The sequence below is a fragment of the Dermacentor variabilis genome, chromosome 11 (assembly GCF_050947875.1).
Source record: "Dermacentor variabilis isolate Ectoservices chromosome 11, ASM5094787v1, whole genome shotgun sequence".
NCBI classification, from domain to species: domain Eukaryota; kingdom Metazoa; phylum Arthropoda; class Arachnida; order Ixodida; family Ixodidae; genus Dermacentor; species Dermacentor variabilis.
In genome coordinates, this window is record NC_134578.1 from 89,785,969 (window position 1) to 89,808,501 (window position 22,533).

At 46.4% G+C, this 22,533-nt stretch overlaps 1 protein-coding gene across 9 annotated transcripts in view; it reads right to left on the reverse strand.

Annotated features, from left to right (window-relative positions):
- The window catches only part of LOC142563834 (uncharacterized), a 165,469-nt gene that overhangs the window by 74,557 nt on the left and 68,379 nt on the right, over positions 1 to 22,533 (reverse strand). The window lies entirely within an intron of this gene.

A 22,533-nucleotide genomic window follows, 5' to 3' on the forward strand; every position in this document is an offset into this window, starting at 1 on the left:
ATAAGTTTGGACTGGTGGCGCCTTCATGCGGTGGCGCGGTGAATGTGATGGCATTTCACTGCGGAACCGGGTGATGCAGGCGCTACCGCCAGCTTTGTTGGCTGATTATGCAGATTCGAACATGCGCGTTGGATACGCATTAATTTTATGGTATTTTTTATGAGGTCTGTTGCTTCAATGCTCGGCACGATTGATGCTGGCGCCTTGCTTTCAGTGCAGCTGAAATCTCCACTACGAAATAATGTCGCATCAGACGTAGTCGCGATGCTGTGGCCCCGTGTTTTTATTGCTGACTCAGGCTGCTGAAAAGCAGCACCGTAGAGTCATCTCTCTTTCTTGCTTCCCGTAGCAATATTTTGTTGTTATAGCTGTTCTTCAGGCAGCATACCATAATTACACAGCACCAGCCTGAATGCCGAAAAAAACACTGTTTATGTATAGCGCAAGTAAATGGTTATCATCCTTTTTTTGCGTTTTGGCACGATCCATAGCGCAACAGTACTCTAAAAAGTAACCTAGGATCACATTTAGCGAAGATACCGTTAGTAGAGTTCCTCACCATTTCTATGCGGTGCCGTGACTGGTATCGGGTGCTCTCCGTAAAAAAACGACATCAGGTCGTTTTTTTTTCCTTTGTAAATCCGATACGGTCCTTGAACGTGCATGGGACATCAGTATGACGCTGCAGAACACAAGAGCATGCGTCTGTTGTGGTACTGACTATAAGTAGTAGGCAGGGATTATTGAAGCATTTGAAATGGCTCGCGTATAACAAATGAATTTTACCCAATTTGACGTAGTTCTTGCAAGTTCGCGTAGTTTTTGGGCTGTGGCAGTATAAAATCTTACCACTTACGGAATATGGGAAAACTGTAATAAGAAACGTCATACCCCAATATGAGAAACCTACGAAGCACTTAAAACTTTACTATAGCGATGATTACGATACTCAATAATGCAAACTTTCAGCTCAGCTCTATACGTGTTTTCCTGTCGCGGTATATTGATGCATCGCACCCACCACCGCACGAACTGGGTGTCCCAACAATGATGCAGCGAGATTTAAATATACGCAAATGCCACGCAACTGGAGAAAGCCAAACAAAGTAATGTTGTCTCCGTCGCTTGAAGATACTCAGAATGTTTTAGGCATTGAGCCTTATTGTATAATTGGTCTTAATTATTATTCAGCTCCTCAAGTATAATAACTAAAGCGTAAATGACAAAATTGTAGGGTGTCATGAGAAACTCCTGATAAACTTTTCTGTTGCTCAATACGTGCTACATGAAAATGTTTTTTCGGATCGCGAAAGAAGCCCCCGAATCGCGCAAAGTGCCTCAAGCGGCCGCTCGCGCGGAAAATCGGCTTTTATTCGCGGGCAACTTTGACGCTTGGAAAAAACCACGTAATCTGTCTCTAGTTTTGTCATGTCGCAACTGATATAAATTTGTCGCTAATTTTGCCATGTCGCAATTGATATCATTCTGTAACTTCACGTACAATCATCGTGACACCAAAATGATATTTCATACATACCATTTAGCGCGCTAGTATATACTTGCTGCTACACATTTTTCTTTTATTATTTACAATTGTACACGTACTGATGATTACACCCACGGGCACATGCCCGTAAAAGCGGCTGCGCGCTTGTATCTGTGTTTATTCTGACCAAGGCCGTGCCACGTCCGAAACATTCAACCACTAAACATGCAATTTTTGTAAAACTGTGGTCCTTCGTATCTTCAACTACCTATGCACCAGACCTACATAAATACAGAACTTTTCCTTGAAATATATATGTTTATGTAGTGGTTAACCAGACCAGCCTCCACGCACGCAACATTCTGCGTTTAGGGCACAAATGTATGCATCCGCCCAATTCGCAAAAATAAGGGTGACGATGTTGCAACTAAAAGAACGCTGCATCAGCGCCCGCTGGAAGTGACGCATGACCTCGAAGATTAAAAACTACTATCGTCCTTCATCATATGTTTCGTGATTACTTGGTGAATATGCTTTCAATTTGCTATCGGATGTACGCGCCGACTCCTTAGTTCCTATTGAAAGGTGTATTATTACAAAATAATAAAATAACAGCCCTTCAGCTTTGACAAAATTATTCATAAGTGTATGCTAGTCGATCAGAGCCGACGGAGCATAAATGAAAATCTGTTGCAGTCCGCACTTTACGTGATGACGTAAAAGAATGTTGCTGCGCAGTTAAGCATATGGGGTACATTGCGGCTACAACATGAAAGCGCGTTGGGCTTTACATCGCGTGTATGCCAACAGGGGCAGATTTACATTTTATTTGGGGGGAAATTGCTAATACGGTGCTTTTACTTTTAAAGAATTTCTAATTTTGTTTACAGAAAAGAGAGTCAACAAGAAAACATGGTACTTCCCGAACGGAATAAGGAAGTGTCTGACAAAGGTCACCACCTCTGTTCCGTATTGCTCAGCATAAATATGGACAAAGGCACATTTAACGACAACAGAAAAAGGCAGCCTAGAACGCATAACTGGAATATTGTCACGTGGTGGTGACGTTGAAAAACACCGTAGCAATACTGTGAGCGAGAAAACAACTTTTATTGGGCGAACCTGTGCCCACAAAACAGGCTACACTTATAGCACAACGATAGCGGCGAACACGCTCGGCGATCGTCGAAGATCTGATCAGCGGGTCAAGCGCGTCGGCTTTTATACAGCAGTCATCGAATGTTCCAGACTAATCGTTGGGACCCGCATGCCTTCTACAAAGTTCTACACCATTCGTGTCAAGCGATGAAATCAGATAACAAAAGGTTCGGTGACAACAGACAGCGGATTGAAGCATCGATAACTTTCCAGAAGCTTCGGATACATGCAGGCGCGTCCCGCGCTGTGCGATAACATTTCTTAGGCAGCAAAACGTGTCGCCCGATAAAGACAAGTACACGTGTCAATACCCCCCTCTTAAAAAGCATCGACCCGATGATGCAAACAAACTAAATAAATAAGCACTCGTAGCAAATAAAAAAACAATATAAGGAAAGTTCCTTAGCGTCCGTAACACGGTTTAAGACGCACCACGTGGACCACTTCAGGTCGTGCGCGACGTCGCTGTGAATGCGAAATGCCATCTGGCACGTCCTCCTAGTCCAGTGCGCCAAAACGTCGGATGACCTTGTAGGGTCCGAAATAGCGTCGCAATAGTTTCTCACTCAGTCCTCGCCGGCGTATCGGGGTCCATACCCAAGCACGGTCACCGGGCTGGTACTCGACGAAGCGCCGTCGGAGGTTGTAGTGTCGGCTGTCGGTACGCTGCTGGTTTTTGATCAGCAGACGGGCGAGCTGTGGGCTTCTTCGGCGCGCTGTAGATAGGTAGCGACGTCAAGATTCTCTTCGTCAGTTACGTGCCGCAGCATGGCGTCGAGCGTCATCGTCGGGTTCTTGCCGTAAACCAACTTGAACGGGGTGATCTGTGCTGTTTCTTGCACCACCGTGTTGTAAGTGAATGTTACGTACGGCAGGACGGCATCCCAGGTCTTGTGTTCGACGTCGACGTACATTGCTAGCATGTCGGCGAGGGCCTTATTTAGCCGCTCCGTAAGACCATTCGTCTGTGGACGGCAGGCAGTTGTCTTCCTGTGCCTTGTCTGACTGTATTGCAGAATGGCCTGGGTGAGCTCCGCTGTAAAGGCCGTTCCTCTGTCGGTGATGAGGACTTCTGGGGCGCCATGTCGCAGCAGGTAGTTTTCGACAAAGAATTTTGCTACTTCGGCGGCGCTACCTTTCGGCAGTGCTTTAGTTTCAGCGAAGCGGGTGAGGTAGTCCGTCGCCACGACGATCCACCTATTTCCGGTTATTGACGTCGGAAAGGGTCCCAGCAAGTCCATGCCGATCTCCTGGAATGGTCGGCAAGGAGGCTCGATTGGCTGTAGTAATCCGGCTGGCCTTGTCGGCGGTGTCTTGCGTCGCTGACAGTCTCGGCATGTTCTGACATAACAGGTGACGTCGGCGGTCAGGTGTGGCCAATAATACCTTTCCTGTATCCTCGACAGCGCCTGGGAGAATCGAAGGTGCCCAGCGGTTGGATCGTCGTGTAGTGCGTGCAATACTTCTGGACGCAGTCCTGACGGGACATCAAGAAGGTAGTTGGCGCGCACTGGTGAGAAGTTCTTCTTTACGAGTACGTTGTTTTGAAGCGAGAACGAAGATAATCCTCGTCCAAATGCCCTAGGGACAACGTCGGTGTGCCCTTCCAAATACTCGATGAGATTTTTCAACTCCGGGTCTGCTCGCTGCTGTTCAGCGAAGTCTTCTGCGCTTAAAATGCCGAGGAAGGCGTCGTCATCTTCGTCATCTTGCGGCGGCGAGTCAATGGGGGCGCGTGATAGGCAACAGGCATCAGAGTGTTTTCATCCGGACTTATAGGTTACAGTGATATCATGTTCTTGCACCCTTAGGCTCCACCGCCCCACCCGTCCTGAAGGATCCTGTAAATTCGCTAGCCACACAAGGAGTGATGGTCGCTGACGACTTTGAATGCCCTGCCATACATGTAAGAGTGAAATTTCGCTGTGGGGGCCCAAACGATGGTGAGGCATTCCTTTTCGCTTGTAGAATAATTGCCTCCCGCTTTTGACAACGACCGGCTAGCGTAAGCTATCACGTGTTCACGACCATCTTTTCTCTGGACTAGCACTGCACCGAGGCCTAGGCTACTGGCGTCAGCGTGGATTTCGGTATCGGCGTGCTCGTCGAAGTGCGCAAGTACGGGCGGCGACTGCATGCGTCGTTTAAGTTCTTGAAATACGTCGGCCGGCAGCGTTTCCCACTTGAACTTGACGTCACATTTAGTTAGCTGTGTCAGCGGCTCAGCGATACGTGAAAAGTCCTTGACAAATCGCCTGTAGTAGGCACACATGCCAAGAAATCTACGCACTGCCTTCTTGTCGATGGGCTGTGGGAACTTTGCAATGGCAGCTGTCTTCTGCGGGTCGGGCCGAACTCCAGACTTGCTGATGACGTGGCCTAGGAGCAGAAGCTCATCGTAAGCGAAGCTGCACTTTTCTGGCTTCAGAGTAAGCCCTGATGACTTGATGGCCTCTAGTACTGTCGCAAGCCGCCTAAGGTGATCGTCGAAATTTTCGGCGAAGACGACGACGTCATCCAAGTAAACAAGACAGGTCTGCCACTTCAATCCTGCTAACACCGTGTCCATGACACGCTGGAATGTTGCAGGCGCCGAGCAGAGTCCAAATGGCATGACCTTGAACTCGTAGAAGCCGTCTGGCGTGATGAAGGCGGACTTTTCGCGATCTCTCTCGTCGACTTCTATTTGCCAGTAGCCAGACTTGACATCCATGGACGAGAAGTATTTTGCGTTGCAGAGCCGATCTAATGCGTCGTCTGTCCGTGGTAGGGGGTATAGATCCTTCTTTGTGATTTTGTTCAGTCGACGATAATCGACGCAGAAACGTAAGGTGCCGTCCTTTTTCTTCACCAAGCCAACAGGGGATGCCCACGGGCTTTTCGACGGCTGGATGATGTCGTCGCGCAGCATTTTGTCGACTTGATGTCTTATAGCTTCACGTTCTCGCGGCGAAACTCGGTAAGTGTTCTGGCGGAGTGGTCGAGCACTCTCCTCGCTTATTATGCGATGCTTGGCGACTGGTGTTTGTCGAATCCTCGATGACGTCGAAAAGCAGCCTTTGTATCGCTGGAGCAGACTTATGAGCTGCCGTTGCTTAATCACGGGGAGACTTGGATTAATGTCGTAGTCTGGTTCGGGAACCATGGTCGTCGGGGTAGATGCGGCGGAATCGGAGGGGACAAATGCATTACTGGTTTCCAGAATTTCCTCGATGTACGTGATCGTCGTGCCCTTGTTGATGTGCTTGAACGCCTGGCTGAAGTTTGTCAGCAACACTTGAGTTTTCCCTCCATGCAGTCGAGCGATCTCTCTCGCGACGCAAATTTCACGGTCTAGCAGTAGACGTTGGTCACCCTCGATGACGCCTTCTACGTCGGCAGGCGTTTTGATGCCTACGGATATGACAATGCTGGAGCGAGGCGGGATGCTCACTTGACTTTCGAGCACACTTAAGGCATGGTGACTACTAGAGCTCTCCGGCGGTATCGCTCGATCTTCCGACAGCGTTATGGACTTCGACTTCAGGTCAATGATTGCGCCGTGTTGGTTCAGGAAGTCCATGCCGAGAATGACGTCTCGCGAACACTGTTGTAGGATAACGAAGGTGGCAAAAGTGACGGACTCAAGGAAAAAGACTGCACGAAAATGATACAAGCGCTGCTCACGAGCATCGTCACGTACGGGACCCCATACGTTGACATGAAGAACAGTGAACGAGACAAAGTAAAGGCCCTCATCAGAAAGTCCTACAAAATTGCCTTGGGTCTGTCCCCCTCTACATCCACAGCGAAATTACTCAAAATGGGAGTCCACAACACGTGGGAAGGGCTCGTGGAGGCGCACAACGTCAACCAACTGGAGAGACTAAACTGACAAAGACGGGAAGAACCCTGCTGCGAGATCTGGGCTACCAAGTCGAGGATGAAAGGCACCTACCGCAGCGTATCCTACACGAGATCAGAGACAAGCTACACATAAGTACCTTTCCCAGAAAAATGCATCCCGAGTACGACAAGGAAAGGAGACAGGCGAGAATACAGGCGAGAATACAGGCGCTCAAGCGCATACTCGAACGCACCAACAGCAAAGAAGAAAACATGAGATATACGGATGCAGCTGCGTACACCACCAACGACCAATTTGCAATCAGCGTGGTCCACGAGAAGAGCGAACAACTTACAGCCACATCCATACGTGCCAAGGACGCGAGCACAGCGGAAGAGTTGGGCATAACCTTGGCCATCGCAACGTGCAAGAAGGCCATGGTTACCGTGTTGACGGACTCGCAAGAAGCGTGCAGAAGGTATATGAATGGAAGGATTGGAAAGGCAGCACTTCAGGTCTTGAACACCAAGATAGAAGCAGCACAAATCCTCTGGACGCCGGGACACGAGTCTCTCGCGGGGAACCAGGCGGCGCACGCCGCGGCTCGAGATCATGCACGCCGAGCCATCTCCGACGTGCAGAGAACCCGGACCAGCGACGGTGACGAGGATGATGAACGGATATCCAAGAAGTACTCGGATATATTGGCGCACTACAGGAAGCAGAAGCGTCGCTACCCACCCGCGCATAAGACGATGAGTAGGGACCAAGCGGTAACCTGGAGAAGACTACAGGCTGAAACCTACCGATACGGAACACTGCTGCACGCCATGCATCCGGGCACCTAAGGGCGAGACTGCAAGTTCTGCCCGCCGGACACGCCCAACACCTTGCGCCATATGGTGCTTAGGTGCAGGAATAATCGAGAAGCACCACCATCATCATCCCCACCAGGCGATAACATGCAGAAAGAGGCGGATTCAGAAGAAGGATTGGAAGACCAGTGGAAGGCTCTGCTGGTGACACAAGACCCTGATAGCCAGCTGCGGTTGGTGAACAGGGCTCGGGCGGCGGCAGCGAGCCATGGCTACCTGGAATGAGGAGGCCACCCACCTTTGGGCTCCAGAAGCTTGGTCTCACAATAAAGTTTATTTCTCTCTCTCTCTCTCTGTTTTTCAGCAAGGGCAGCTCCGCGAGTAAGCTGGAGATCGCCCTTGCAATTGACACATTGTGCGGGAGCACTGCAGTTGTCAGATGCAGGGTCTTTGGCAGTAGATTTCGCGCATGTTTCCTTTCCTCTGCATGATTGTGATGTATGTCCGAACCTCTGACACCTTAAGCACCACCTTGGGTTCGGTAAGTATGGTCGGACATTGATTATCAGGTAGCCTGCGTCGAGTGAGCTTGGTACAGTACTGGAACCAAATGTGAGAACTACATGTTTTGTGGGGACATGCTGGTCGTTTCATCGAAGTGTTCATGGAATCGTATGGGGTCCCGTACGGGACGATGCTCGTGAGCAGCGCTTGTATCATTTTCGTGCAGTCTTCTTCCTTGAGTCCGTCACTTTTGCTCGTCACTCTTTTGATAAGGTGGCTTATTTCTTGCACTGTTTTCTGATTTTTTGCCAAAAAAATAATTGCAATAACTGTAAAGGAAAAGATTTCATTCTATGAAGCGAAGAAAAGGCTAGCGCACTTACCTCAAGTAAGCTATGCCAGTGTGACGCGGCAGGGGGCAGCGCCACACCGGTCTCAGGAATCTACAGGGTCCACGTCCGGTACTCCTGTAGAAACCCCAACCACCCCCTTGGTGGCTGCAGCCAGTGCTGCTCCATCAGAAACGAAGACGGGCCGGCAGACCACACTGCCGCAGGGGCCGAAGTTGAACCACACCCCACGGCCCGAGACGCGCGTCTTGGCGCCTGGCTCTCGTTCGTCCAGTGCCTCGGAAAAGGCAATGGAAGTCGATGCGAAAACCCCGGCGTCATTGACGCCAAAAGATCTGCCCTCCTTGGTGCGCTTACAGAAGGAGAAGCATATTATAACTACGCTGACAAAGGGAAAGCTAACTGAACGGTTACCACGCTTCATAAGAGTAATCAGCTTTTAAATACATGTCACCTACAATTTGTGAGCTCCCACACATAAGTATTTTTTTTAATTCCAATAAGATGGCATTCTTCATTCACTGGAATTGCAGAGGCCTAATTCACAATCTAGGTGACATCAAAGACATCATAAATAAGTTATCACCAGTTGCATTCTGCCTTCAAGGAACGAACCTTGGACCCAAACATGCACATTTTCTTAAAGGTTTTACTGTCCTAAGAAAGGACTGCGAGCACTTCAGCCGTCTATCAGGAGGTGTCGCTATTGTCATCCAAGGCGGCATCCCTACACGGAACGCTTCATTAAATACTGCGTTTGAGGCAGTAGCTGTCACAGTTTTATCTTTAAAGACTGTCACCATATGTTTTTTACATCCCTCCTCATACCCATTTCACAACTCGAGACATGGAAAATTTAATTAGCCAGCTGCCGGAACCTTTTGATTTAGTCGGAGACTTTAATGCTCACTGCACTCTTTGGGGCAGCGATAAGGACAACTTCTCGAAGATTTTATTGTGACAAACAAAATCTGTCTTTAAATTTATGTGCACCAACTTATTTTTCACCGAGCTCACGTACTTTTAGCTGCATTGACTTAGCGTTTTGCTCTCCCGACATTCTTACCGATTTTAAATGTATGTACTGGAGACTTCATATGGCAGTGATCATCCACCTGCTATAATCAAGCTCACCTCAACACTGTGCATTATATCTCAGAAACCGCGCCATTGGAAACTACAAATGGCAGACTGGTCTGTTTTCACAGAAAGTGCCAGGCTGGAGGAGCTTACTTTAACAGACTAAGGCATTGACGAAATTAATTTAAAATTTTTTTAACCGTATTATTTCTGCAGCTGAAAAGGTCATTCCACAATTTTCTGGCATTGTTCGGAGAAAGCTGAATTCTTGGTGGACACATGAATGCACCATAGCAAAAAAGCAGCAAAATGAGGCCTTAGGAATCTTACGCAGATACCCAACCCATAACAACTTTCTAAATTTCAAACAAGCCAAAGCGAAAGCTCAATACATTCGAAGACAGGCGGTGAAATTGTCTTGGCTGAAATATATATCTACAATTATTAGCACCGTCACATCCAAAAGGATGTGGGAACAGGTCAGGAAGTTTAAGGGGGACTACTCATCATACACGATACCCATACTTACACCGTCAGGCACTCAGACAACACTACAAGAACAAGTGAATGTACTTGGAGAACATTTCTATAACATCTCTAGCTCGGCTAATTATTCAAACACGTTTTTAAGCTACAAACTGTCAGCAGAAAAGGAGAAGCTACCAACAGTTTGTATGTCAAGGGATGAATACAACGCTCCATTCACGGCACAAGAACTTAACAGGATCCTCTGTGCCGGCAAAAAAACTGCAGTAGGTGCTGACCGCATTCATTATTCCATGCTTGCACACCTGTCACAAGCATCCGTAGATGCTCTCCTTAAATTTTTTAACAAAGTATTTGCATCTCGAAGCATGCCAATAAGCTAGAAAAACGCAATAGTTGTGCCTTTATTAAAAATAGGTAAATCCCCCACATCCCCAAGCAGCTTCCGACCCATTGCCCTGACAAGCTGTTTGGTGAAATCATACGAAAGTGTCGTAAATGCGAGATTAACTTACACGCTTCATATACGAAACTCCATTGCTTTTCATCAGCGCGGCTATAAATAGGGTGGTCAACGACAGACCACCTCGTCCGACTTGAACACGAAAGACGTGAAGCATTTTTACACAAACCGCACAGCCTGGCAGTGTTCTTCGACCTGGAAAAAGCGAATGACACCACGTGGAGATTTGGAATCTTACGTGATCTCGCCACGTTAGGAATCCGTGGCAAAATGCTAAACTGCCTCGCTGATTTTATGTCCAGCAGAACATTTCAAATCCGTCTAGGCACTCTGCTCTCGCGCACATTTATCGAAGAAAACGGTGTGCCACAAGGTTGCGTACTTAGCACAACACTTTTTATAGTAAAAACGAACTCTGTCAACAAAGTCATTCCCACCTATGTTATGCATTCCATATACGTCGATGATGTGCAAATAGCCTGCCGTGCCTCAAACTTACGAACGTGTGAAAGGCAGCTCCAGATAACAACAAATAAAATAATGGAGTGGGCTGAGAAAGATGGCTTCCGCTTATCTACTCAAACTGTTACAGTGCTTTTTTCGCGAATACGAGGGTAGTACTTAGACCCGGATGTAAAATTTAATGATGTCGCACTGCCGGTAAAACAAAAATATAAATTCTTGGGAGTAATCTTTGAAAAAAAAACTAAACTTCCTAGCCCACATTAAAACACTAAAGATTAAGGCAAGTAAAGCATTGAATATTCTGAATGTTTTATATCATAAGCACTGTGGTTGCGAGCGAACGTGTCTTTTACGTATTTACCGGTCTCTTGTTCGTAGCCTTTTAGACTACGGCTTCATTGTTTACGGCTCAGCCAGACAGTCCTACATCCAACGACTTGATCGAGTACATAACCTTGGACTGCGACTGGCGAGTGGTGCCTACAGAACTTCACCTATTGAATGTTTATGCGTCGAGTGTAATGAACCCTCCTTGCAGCAGCGCAGAGCATTACTCACTTTTTCCGACGTACTCAGAATACAGTCATCGCCGCAACACATATACTACAACATCCTCACACAATGCAGCTCTCGCTTACGCTATAAAAATAAAACGAACATGATGAGGCCATTTGTCCTGCGGTATGAGCATACTGTCGGGATTATGAAATTCACCACGAAGTCCTCCAGGTTGCCAAGAAACCACAACGGTTGGCCCCGTGGTACGATTTTGAACCGTTATGTGACTGGGCATTGACACATTTAAAGAAGAAAGACACCCCACGCGAACACATTATACAAGAATTCAATGCCCTTCAGGACAAATATCAAAATTACATGGAATTCTACACTGATGGCTCTAAAACGAAAGAACACGTAGGTGTGGGGGTCGTAACGCAAAAATTGGGAAAAAAGTATTAGATTGCCACAACACGCCTCTGTTTTCACGGCCGAAGTTTTCGTTATATAGCTTGTTGTTAAAAAGATTATCGCTGATAAACACAAAAATGCAGTCATATACATAGATTCTTTAAGCACACTGAAAGCTCTATATTTGAAATCTGAGTGTGAACCCCTGATTGGAGACATATTAAACATGGTGGATTTCAACGAGTACGGGAGGTCAATTCGTTTCTGCTGGGTCCCAAGCCATGTTGGGATACTGGGTAACGAAGCAGCTGATAGTTATGCATCGGTGGCAGCGTACAAAGACATTACAAACACAACACTCCCATATAAAGATAGTATCCGTGCGATTAGAAAAACCTTAACGGTAAAATGGCAACGCGAATGGGACCGTTGTGCCGACAACAAGCTACATCTCACGAAACCCATAGTTGGTGAGTGGAAGACATGTTATCATCAGGAACGGTTCTTCGAAGTAGTTTTATGTCGACTACGCATTGGCCACACACACCTCAAACACAATTACTTACTTACGAAAGAAGACACACCAACATGCGAGAAATGTCAGCAGCCACTAACAGTTATGCACATATTACTCACATGTACCCAGTCTGAAACACACAGACGAACAATATTGCACAAGTTATATCAACTGCACATACCTTTACACCCTGTTCTAATTTTAGATAATGATCTGCTAGTCCCATTATGTGACGTCCCTAAATTTCTAGACTACACTAGATTTTTACATAAGATATAGATTACTAACACATCCTTTTCCTTCATAAATTCGATCTCAAAGCACCTCGTGGTTGGCGCACCATAGCCTTAGCTTCTTTTGCGCCATTAAACCACTTTTATCTAACTAACTATCATCATCATCAGCCTAGTTACGCCGAGTGGAGGGCAAAGGCCTCTCCCATACTTCTCCAACAACCCCGGTCATGTACTAATTGTGGCCATGTTGCCCCTGCAAACGTCTTAATGTCATCCGCCCACCTTACTTTCTGCCGCCCCTACTACGCTTCCCTTCCCTTGGAATCCACTCCGTAACCCTTAATGACCATCGGTTATCTTCCCTCCTCATTACATGTCCGGCCCATGCCCATTTCTTTTTCTTGATTTCAACTAAGGTGTCATTTACCCGCGTTTGTTCCCTCACCCAATCTGCTCTTTTCTTATCCCTTAACGTTACACCTATCATTTTTCTTTCCATAGCTCGTCGCGTCGTCCTCAGTTTCAGCAGGACCCTTTTCGTAAGCCTCCAGGTTTCTGCCCCATACGTGAGTACTGGTAGCGCACAGCTGTTATACACTTTCCTCTTGAGGGATAGTGGCAACCTGCTGTTCATGATTTGAGAATGCCTGCAAAACGCACCCCAGCCCATTCTTATTCTTCTGCTTATTTCAGTCTCATGATCCGGATCCGTGGTCACTACCTGCCCTAAGTAGATGTATTCCCTTACCACTTCCAGTGCCTCGCTACCTATCGTAAACTGCTGTTCTAGACTGTTAAACATTACTGTAGTTTTCTGTAGGTTAATTTTCAGACCCACCCTTCTGCTTTTCCTCTCCAGGTCAGTGAGCATGCATTGCAATTGGTCTCCTGAGCTACTAAGCAAGGTAATATCACCAGCGAATCCCAAGTTGCTAAGGTATTCTCCATCAACTTTTATCCCCAATTCTTCCCTCTCCAGGTCTCTGAATACCTCCGGTAAACATGTTGTGAATAGTATTGGAGAGATCGTATCTCCCTTTCTGACGCCTTTCTTTATTGGGATTTTGTTGCTTTCTTTGTGGAGGACTATGGTGGCTGTGGAACCGCTATAGATATCTTCCAGTATCTTTGCATATGGCTCATCTACACCCTGATTCCGTAGTGCCTTCATGACTGCTGAGGTTTCGAGTGAATAAAATGCGTTTTTCTATTTAGTGTTAAACCGCAAATCAACTTCTCAAATATTATATTAAGATGAAAGTTCCCAAAAACAAAATTGAAGAGCAGCATGCTAAACTCCCGATGGAGCTCTTTGTTGCTCAATACGTGCTACGTAAAGTGTTTTTCCGATCGTGAAAGAAGCCTGCGAATACACGCGAAGTTACTCGACCGGCCAGTTGCGCCGCAATTTTGCGTGCATTCCCAGCGCTTCTTCCCCGCCGTAGCCCGCTGCCCCTCTGCTGCCTTGCGCGCGATGGAAGACGGCGCGATTCCACCCCGCCTTCTTCCCTTGCGCGCGCGAGATCCAGCCACCATCCTTCTCGGCTCACCCTCGTAGGCTTCACTCACACCCTTTATATAATGCCCGTGGCGGTGATGTTATCGCGCTTTTACTTTCCACGGAACATAACTGCGACACCCATGTCGACGTCGACGGCGGAAGTTGGCTTGGAAAGACATAAGTAATAAAAGAGGTCTTCTACGCCAAGAGATGGCGTGGGTTTCACTTTGAAAGCAGTGGACCTCTTGTGAATCCCACTAAGGACGAATGTCCAAGTGTGCGATTATCCGCTGTCGTGGCATCGTCTATTCACGGTAGCACAGTAAGTTCAATGTTTTTTCATCGCTAGACCATCCCGAGATTGTTCCATTTTGTAGTCCTGAATAGACACGTGGTGGACGTTCGCAGAACTTCACAACAGACAGTGTCCTCGCAACCACGCGATCACCAAAACGGTGGACGTAGTGAGTGTTGTCAGATTACTATGATTTTGAATTTCTTCTATTCCGATGCAGGAAAGCAGCAGTGCGTGGAAGCTTAATAGGAAGCTTTAGCTCAGGCCCAACTCCGACGACGCATATTCATATGTATGTAAAACGCAAAAACGTTTTTCTGGGATAAACAGTAGAATGATTTTAATTCAATTTGTTGCATTTTAGAGCAAAAAATAAGTTCTAGTGACTGTTGGAAGCGGAATTTCTATTTAGGACCTGGATTTTGTTACAAGAATTTTCAAACATTCGGATGTTTGAAAAAATATAACCACGAAGTTTCCAATTTGATAGCTCTCCATCAAGAACAAATATCGCGGTTCGTTGAATGGTGAACGGTGATAGAATATATCATTGAAAGCGGACAAATTATATTTGTCCTTTTATAGCTTACGTGAATTTGTTGCGTTGTTTACAATGCTTCTGCAAAAGCTGTGTTTACATTTTGCTAAATGTGTTGAGATTCATATTTAACAAATCAATTTTGTCCGCTTTACATGTACTACTTGATTAAATTTGCATAATTCTGATATCATTTTTCATTGGTGAGTTAGAGTTTTAAACTTGATAGTTTCGTCTTCTGAAAATTTCCGATTTTTGCCAATTTTTATTAACAAGCTCACATTCTGAATCAAAAATTCGAAATCAACGGTCACTAGATTTTAAGTTTTTCTGCTAAATGTAACAAAAGAAACCTCGTCAAATTTGGTGCTGTGGTTGCTGAGAAAATGGAATTCTCCTTTTACATGTATTTATATAGGAGCACCCTTTTCGTGAACCTGGAGGCTTACGAAAAGCGTTCTACTTAAATAGAGGACGACGCAAGGAGCTATGGAAAGAAGAATGATGGGTGTAACTTTAAGGGGGATAAGAAGAGAGCGGATTGGATGAGGGAACAAACGCGAGGTAATGATATCTTAGGTGAAATAAAGAAAAAGAAATGGGCGTAGGCAGGACATGTAACAAGGAGGGAAAATAACCGATGGTAATTTAGGGTTGCGGACAGGACTCCGAGCGAAGGGAAGCGTAGCAGGGGGCGGCAGAAAGTTAAGTGCGCAGATGAGATTAAAATTAAAAAGTTTCCAGGGACAACATGGCCATAATTGGCACATCTCTAGAGTAGTTGGAAAAATATGGGAGAGGCCTTTGCCCTGCAGTGGGCGTACCAAGTTGATGATGATGATGGGAATGATGGCCCGAGCTAAAGCATCCTCTTAAAAACCAAGAGATCGATGTTTGCATAAGACCAAGTAGTTACAGAAGAATACATGTCTACGTTATTGAAGAATGAAACGTCTTTTCCTCCTTACATGAAGAGTTCCTCGTCGCGCAGATGAGACATTCCTGCTTTTGTTTACTGAGATTCAGTTTCGGTCTGTTCTCTGCAGACCACAGCTGAATAAATGAAGGCTGGTGACGGAATTATTTGCCAGTTCAACCGTGAAGCGGCCACAGAAGAAGAGGCTCGTATCGTCGGCGTAAATGATCTCCTTCACTTACTCATCTACGCTAGCAACGTGATTGATATACAAAAGAAATAACAATCAGCGTCAATTTCTTCTCTTAGGTATTCCTAGGTTAACTAGTTTCGAAGTTGTTAATTTATTAATAGTGTACGATGCAGTGATTAAGACTTTCAAGGAGAGCCTGGTGACTAAGGCCATCGAAAGCTTTCGTTATTAGCAAAAAAAACACCTTGTGTCAGGAAAGATCGATCACCTGTCCCGGCTTGAATAAATTGATCGCTTAACTTTGCCTGAATAATTATTAAAAATCTCCAACTTCGTTATTTGATGACGTGAAGCTTTGTGATGACGTCAATGGAAGCTCCGGTCCTGTCTTGATCGCTTTACTTAAATATTCACACTAGGATAATCTTCTTTTCGACTTCTTTAGTTCTCTGTAGCGGGGCTTCTTCAATTATCGGTTGCCAACTTCATTACAATACTATAGCGAGCTTCAATTTTCTATTGCATCCTTTTTGCCTCTTGTTGTGTTTGTCCGTTTGGTTACCTACCCAGTGGCAGACACCTATTCTGGGTGAATTTACGAAGAATGTTCACATAATCTGTGCCACATGGCCACTTGTACATATCCAGTGACAGGAGATATCGACTCGGGCATATACTGAGCGGCCGGAGTTATTTTGTAGTCGCAACAAAGTAGAATTAAGCACGCCCCCGCAAAGTGCAGGGAAAAATAACGAAACTGTCATTTTCATAGTGACGTTTGCTGGGCCAGTCGGCTCATGATGACAGTATCCTCTTCACTTTATTAACCGCGGAGATTGGAAGCGCGGCAAAAAAGTTAGAAAAAAACACGGACTGTGGTTAACTAAAGGGTGCGCGCTGTTTGCGTTCATTGAGCGTAAGTGGCCGTCAGGTTGACGGCGAATGATTATTCTGTTTAGCGTTTTGTGCACTACGACAGTGGTGAGGTGACAAATGTTTCATCGCGTGAACCACTTGAGTTTCTCTATCTATTGCACCGAACACACAGTAAGGCAGGCTTGCCTGAGGCGTTGTTTGTTGCCTGTGGCACGGTTACCACTGTCACTGCCTCACAGGTGCTTTCCATCATGACACAAGTGTTTGACATTAATAAAATACGAGGGTTTTCGTGCCGAAACCATAATCTGATTATGACGTACGCTATAGTGGGGACCTCCGTGTTAATTATGACCATCTGGAGCTCTTTAATGCGCGCCAAAATTTAAATACAGGGGCATTTTCACATTTCGCCATCGTCAAAAGGCAGCCGTCATGGTTGGATTCAAACTCGCCACCTGAAGCAATCCCCAAGCCACAACTTTTCTGTGACTGGTATAGGATTGTTGATTTCCTTGGAGGCTGCTGGCCTAATGTCATCTGGACGCTGTTGCTCTTTAATTCGGCTTTGTGTCTCTGCTCGCTGCGTTACCTCTGTGTTGGACGAATTTGTGATGTGTTTATTTTTCGGAAATAGCTCAAATGTGCCGTACTCCACCTTGAATTAACGTTTATTCAGTGTATCCGCAACTATTGCCATGTCTAGTATTGACGTTTAGCTTATTCAAGAGACCACAAACAAGGCTTCCTTTGTCATGGCGCGTTTCACCTCTCCCGTGCTCCCTCTATGTATGCGAGCTGCCACGAGTGCGAATGGCAAGGCCGCTAACAACTAGTTTCGGGGCTGTGTCGGCTGTGCCCATTCTCACACTTCTCTCTCTAACTGCTCTCTGCCATTCTATTTACCTGTCATCTAGGCTTCACAAAAATAGACAGACGCGTGCATTTTAGACACTAGGGCGGCATGCAGAAAGGAATAAAGCTGTTGAGGAACAATTTTCAAAAAATAATGAATTTGAGCTTCACTACGGGTCTTTATGGAAAGACTCATAGATGTCATAATATAATTTCGTATTTATTATATGAAAAAAGCAGATTCTGCCGTTTCTAAGCAGTGGGGTATCTACACATATCACCACCCATGTCTGCCTGGGAGTTTGATAAAATCGACAAGTTCTCGTTTCTTATGCATACTTGCGGGTTAAAACTGTAGATCATGCACAGAGTTTATGTCTGTAATTATTTTCTTTCATCGAGTGCCATTCTTCTTGCTCCGTTCATTTCACAACTTATTCACGAAAATGTTTGTTTTTCACACTGCTTCGTAGAAAATGTTCCCATCAGTCTCAAATAATTCTCCAAATGCGTCTTCTTCTCACATCTATAGAAGTAACTGTGAAAAATGAAATATTGCTCGCGCTTTTAACTCTTGAATGTGATCGCAAAATCTGTTTTCTTATATGGAAACATACCATTTCACAAGTCCGCATTACAAACTGTAGTTGAAGTTCCAGGCGGACAATTTACGTCTTTAGCAAGTGATGAAGATAATTCGCAAACGGGGAATAAATTAGAAGATGCAAGAAACAGCGTGACACGCTCGAAAAAAAAAACAGCCTGAGGTCATGTCAGGTGGAACGAAATGATTTATTTGGTTGTGCTACCAGTATGCTAAGAAATATTTATTCTAGTAAAACACGTAGTTGGTCTAATTGGTGCAGTACATTAAAAATAAACCATGCAAAAAGAACGCTCACAGTCCATGAAGGGCGGAGACAAAACACGATAATTGTACCGACGCAGTGACATGCCTTGTCTGCACCTAAAAGCTTTATTAACATTCATGATGTTGCTGCCCGATGTTGCTGTCATTTCTTTCGTTGCTTAGATGACGCAGCGCCGAAAAAGCAACAACTGTCAGCACGGAAGTTCCGGAACGTCATTACTGTTTTGTTTTTGATCGGTGGTCAGAAAGGATAGGGGTTGCTGTCTTGCTGAAATGTCGCTGTACCTTTAGTGACGTTATCAGAAAGGCCACGACGGCAGCATTTCGATGGGGGTGGAATGCAAAAACAGTCGGGCGCCGCGCACTTCCTTCACGGTAAACAACTTCACGATGTCAAAATTATTTAGCAGGCCTTCCACTGCGGCTTCCTTCATTGCCGAATGGTTTTCATGGCCTATGGAATCCCCGCAATTATTTTTTTAACATTAGTAGGAAACGAAGTGACGTGGCACAAGTACGCATAATCCAGCAAAGGTTAAGCATAGTAACCACCAGCTGGATTCAGATATAGCCTTATCTTCTCTGAAATGGCTTGACAGACGCTTAAGTTGTATGCACGTTCTAACAGTTACAAGATCTTAATTTTTCTTTTAAACGTACGATAACTAGCCTCCTAAATCTGGGCCTGAATTTCTTCATTCTCATACATATATATACGAGTTCCCGAGGTAGTTTAACCTTGAGAGGAATTTTTAACTAGGGGGGCTTCTAACAAAATCCTTAGACCGAATTTAAAGAGAATTGTAGAATAAAAAAATTCAAATCAACGATCCGTACCACAACCTAAATCAAGGAGAGCTCTCCAACACACAGACCCTAATTCAAGCATGTCGCACTGCGAAGAATTTACTGTGCTTCGGAGATGACTTTTTGCGTCTCATGCGACATGCGCCTCCCTTTCGATATTTCTACGGGCCGTGCTCGACCCTACGTGCCGTCCAAATCTTGCTGCGAAGTCTTCGACAATAATGGCTCCTTCTCGCGCCCAGAAGTAGGCGCGAGTCATGGCATCTTCAATTGGCGCTGTTGTGGTTGTGGATGAATGCTGACGACCGCTGCTGGTCGCGTGCATACCTCCACTGTCAGCGTGCATACCTCCACTGTCAGCGGGCCACAGTTACGTGGTACACTGTGAGCTCTCATGGCCATTAATCTCCTCCTTACGCCCGTTTCGCCCACATTACCAGACATTGTTGACCAACGAACATCGTTTTCAAACGAGCCCTACATCCCCAGTTTCCTTGGCTAATTTACCCCCAGGCCTGAAGCAATGCTTCTCTCTAACATTACCACCTAGTATGTCGTGTTCTATATATTTTGTATGACATTCTAGATATTTGAATTGCTCGTTACGCCATGCCTCATGCCATAACGACAGAAACCTGCAGGCAGATATTTGATTCGTATGTTCCAATCAACAACGATTTTTTTTTGGTTCTCCTTGTTCTTTGTACCGCTGTCATGAAAGAAGGTCAGTGCTCCTGAAGAGATTTAGATTTCGGTACAACGCTTCACGTACCTGACAAGTTGCTTGGCTCAAAAACTACGTCTACTGGCACGCAGTCTTTTGGTAGCCGTCGGAGAACTACCACGGCTGGCGTCGTTCTATCACCGCTGTATCTTTGCCCCAAAAATACTTACATAAGTCTATTGTTATTCCACACCTCCCACGCATTGAGCCTCCACTACACTATCGGCGCACTGTTGTAAGTGCAAAACGACGGTCCTTTCAAGGTCATAAGCACTTCACTCTTCTACTTACTGGGTGACTGTTTCCAGGGTTCGCTTAAAAGCAGCCCAGCTTCACAACGCCATTCCGCCAACCCAGTCTGCCTTAGGGCTCTCAGCCCCAGAAGTCCACTTCATTCCAAAACAGGCAATCTCCACCACCACTCACATGAGTGCCTTAGCGCGTGCCACGCTTTTGGATAATATTAAACTCATACTTTTACAGGCGGAGAATCCAGCGACTAAGGCGTCCAGACAATTTCTTATGCGTGGAAAGCCAACACAAGGCATGCTGGTTTACTTATGATGTTAAAATTGCGGCCGGGATGGGATCACAAGGTACAAGCTTGTGTACCGACTAAATGACAGCTAGACGCTCCTGCCGGGTAATGTTATAATTATTAACGCGATAGCGTTAAGGAGCTCGTGTCGCAGAAAAGCCGGTGTCGTCGGCGTCGGTGTTGGTGTCGGCGTCGGCGTCCGCGGCGTTGGCCGTGAGCGATAAATCACGGCAGGCACTTCATAAATAAAAAGCAACTTCCAAGATGGGCTGGGTGGGAATCGAACCAGGGTCTCCGGAGTGTGAGACGGAGACGTTACCACTGAGCCACGAGTTCGATGCTTCAAAGCGGTACAAAAGCGCCTCTAGTGAACGCGGTGTTGCCTTAGAAACGAGCTGTTTCTAAGGCTCAGGCGTGCGTCGCTTGCTCAGGCGCACATTTCGTTGTCCCGCCGAACGCTGCGTTGCTCGACGCTCACAGCGTCCGATGTGGGGCGCGTAGTCGCTGCGCCGTAGCCCATTGTCTTACACCCCTTGGCGGGTCGACGGGAACGCTGTCGCGTTCCACTCTTGAAGGCGAAGCTTAAGCGTCCTCCATTTTTTCCTCGTGTTTGTCCGTACGCGCCTTGCGGACGCGACGACCCTCTCACGTAAAGACTAATCTCGCTGTAGCTGAATGCCACCGATGCATTGATCAGTAGCGTCCGTATCGAGGAGTGTGGGTATGCTTCCATGAAAATGGCAAAGCGCTTATACAGATGAGAAGGGGTTTTCAGATGAGTAAACGCCGATTCGCATTCGGGAGTCCAATAAAAGAAAACACCACAATCAACTAAGTTGCGCAATCTTGTCGCTCTTGAGGAGAAGCCTCGTATGAATCGGCGAAAATAGGAACCGAAGCCAAGGACACTGCATAAAGCTTTGGCCTTTTGGGGGCTAGGGAAATGAAGAAACGCTAAAAGATGTCGGAATGTGTATGAATGCCGTCCTTGCTCACAATGTGACGGAATACCTTGAAAACCTTCCGGGCAGAATGGCCCCTTTCGTGTTCAGCTGTAGGCCAGCGTAGCGAAAGCCGGTGAGAACTTCGTACCGACGTGGTAGGTGTTGTGAAAAGGTCGATGAGAGAACAACGGTATCGTCCAGAGGGCACGACCAAGGGCTTCCACTTCAGGGCACGCAGAACACTGTTCAAATGTTGGGGGAGCGTCGTAAAAGCTAAGCGGCATTTCATGAGCTCTTATAGGCTGTCTGGTGTTGAGAACATGTTTTTTTTCTTTTTCCTTGATCGTCCTCATGCATAGGTATGGGACAGTAGTCCGAACGCAGATCGGCCTGCAGCGACTCCAAGCCTTCGTCCATGCGCGGCAGGCGGTATGCACCATTGTACGTGATTTTGTTTAGTCACTTGCGCTTGTCACGTGTTTCGTTGGCCACTCCAGGCGCATTTCTAACGTCGGCAATAATGTCGCCGTTGCCGTGAGGTTCCGTATGAGTGAAAGCATGTGGAAGTGAGCCGGCAAACGCAGTCCAATCTCGCGTTCCCTCTCCTGTGGCGCGCGAGGCAGGGAGGTCAGGCGAGTTAGGAGGGGCGCCCTTTTCCGGCGGATGCTAGGGTGCCTCGACGTCCTTCTCGTCTGGCGCTGCGTAAAGAATGGTGACAACCGCGGCGTCGTCCACGGCGTTTGTTACGCGAATGGAGGCCGCCGTATTAGACGGCTTTGGCGGACGCCGTAGGGACGCGTTGCCGGAGCTCGTTTGTCTTGAAAGCAATCTGCGACGTGCCCGCGCGGGCGTTATCTTCAGAGCGATCTGGAATGTTTCCAGAGTGCGCGTAGTGGAGGTATCTTCGTATGCGTATGCGCTGTGCTTTCGACTTTTTGTTCTCGTTGAAGCGACACATGCACAGAGGTAAATTGGCTTATGGCTGCTACCGTAATTGCTAACTGCAGTGTTTTTACAGATAATTTTCGCTGTAATCGAGAGATATGCGTTCAAGTTTAACGGTGCGCGCGTGACACTGTGCTGCTTAATTTAGTTAAATACGTTGACATAGTAGTTGGTTTGAATCCGTGATAGAATGTGTAAGCGCTACTGAACAAGGATACGTCATAGAAAGACTCAG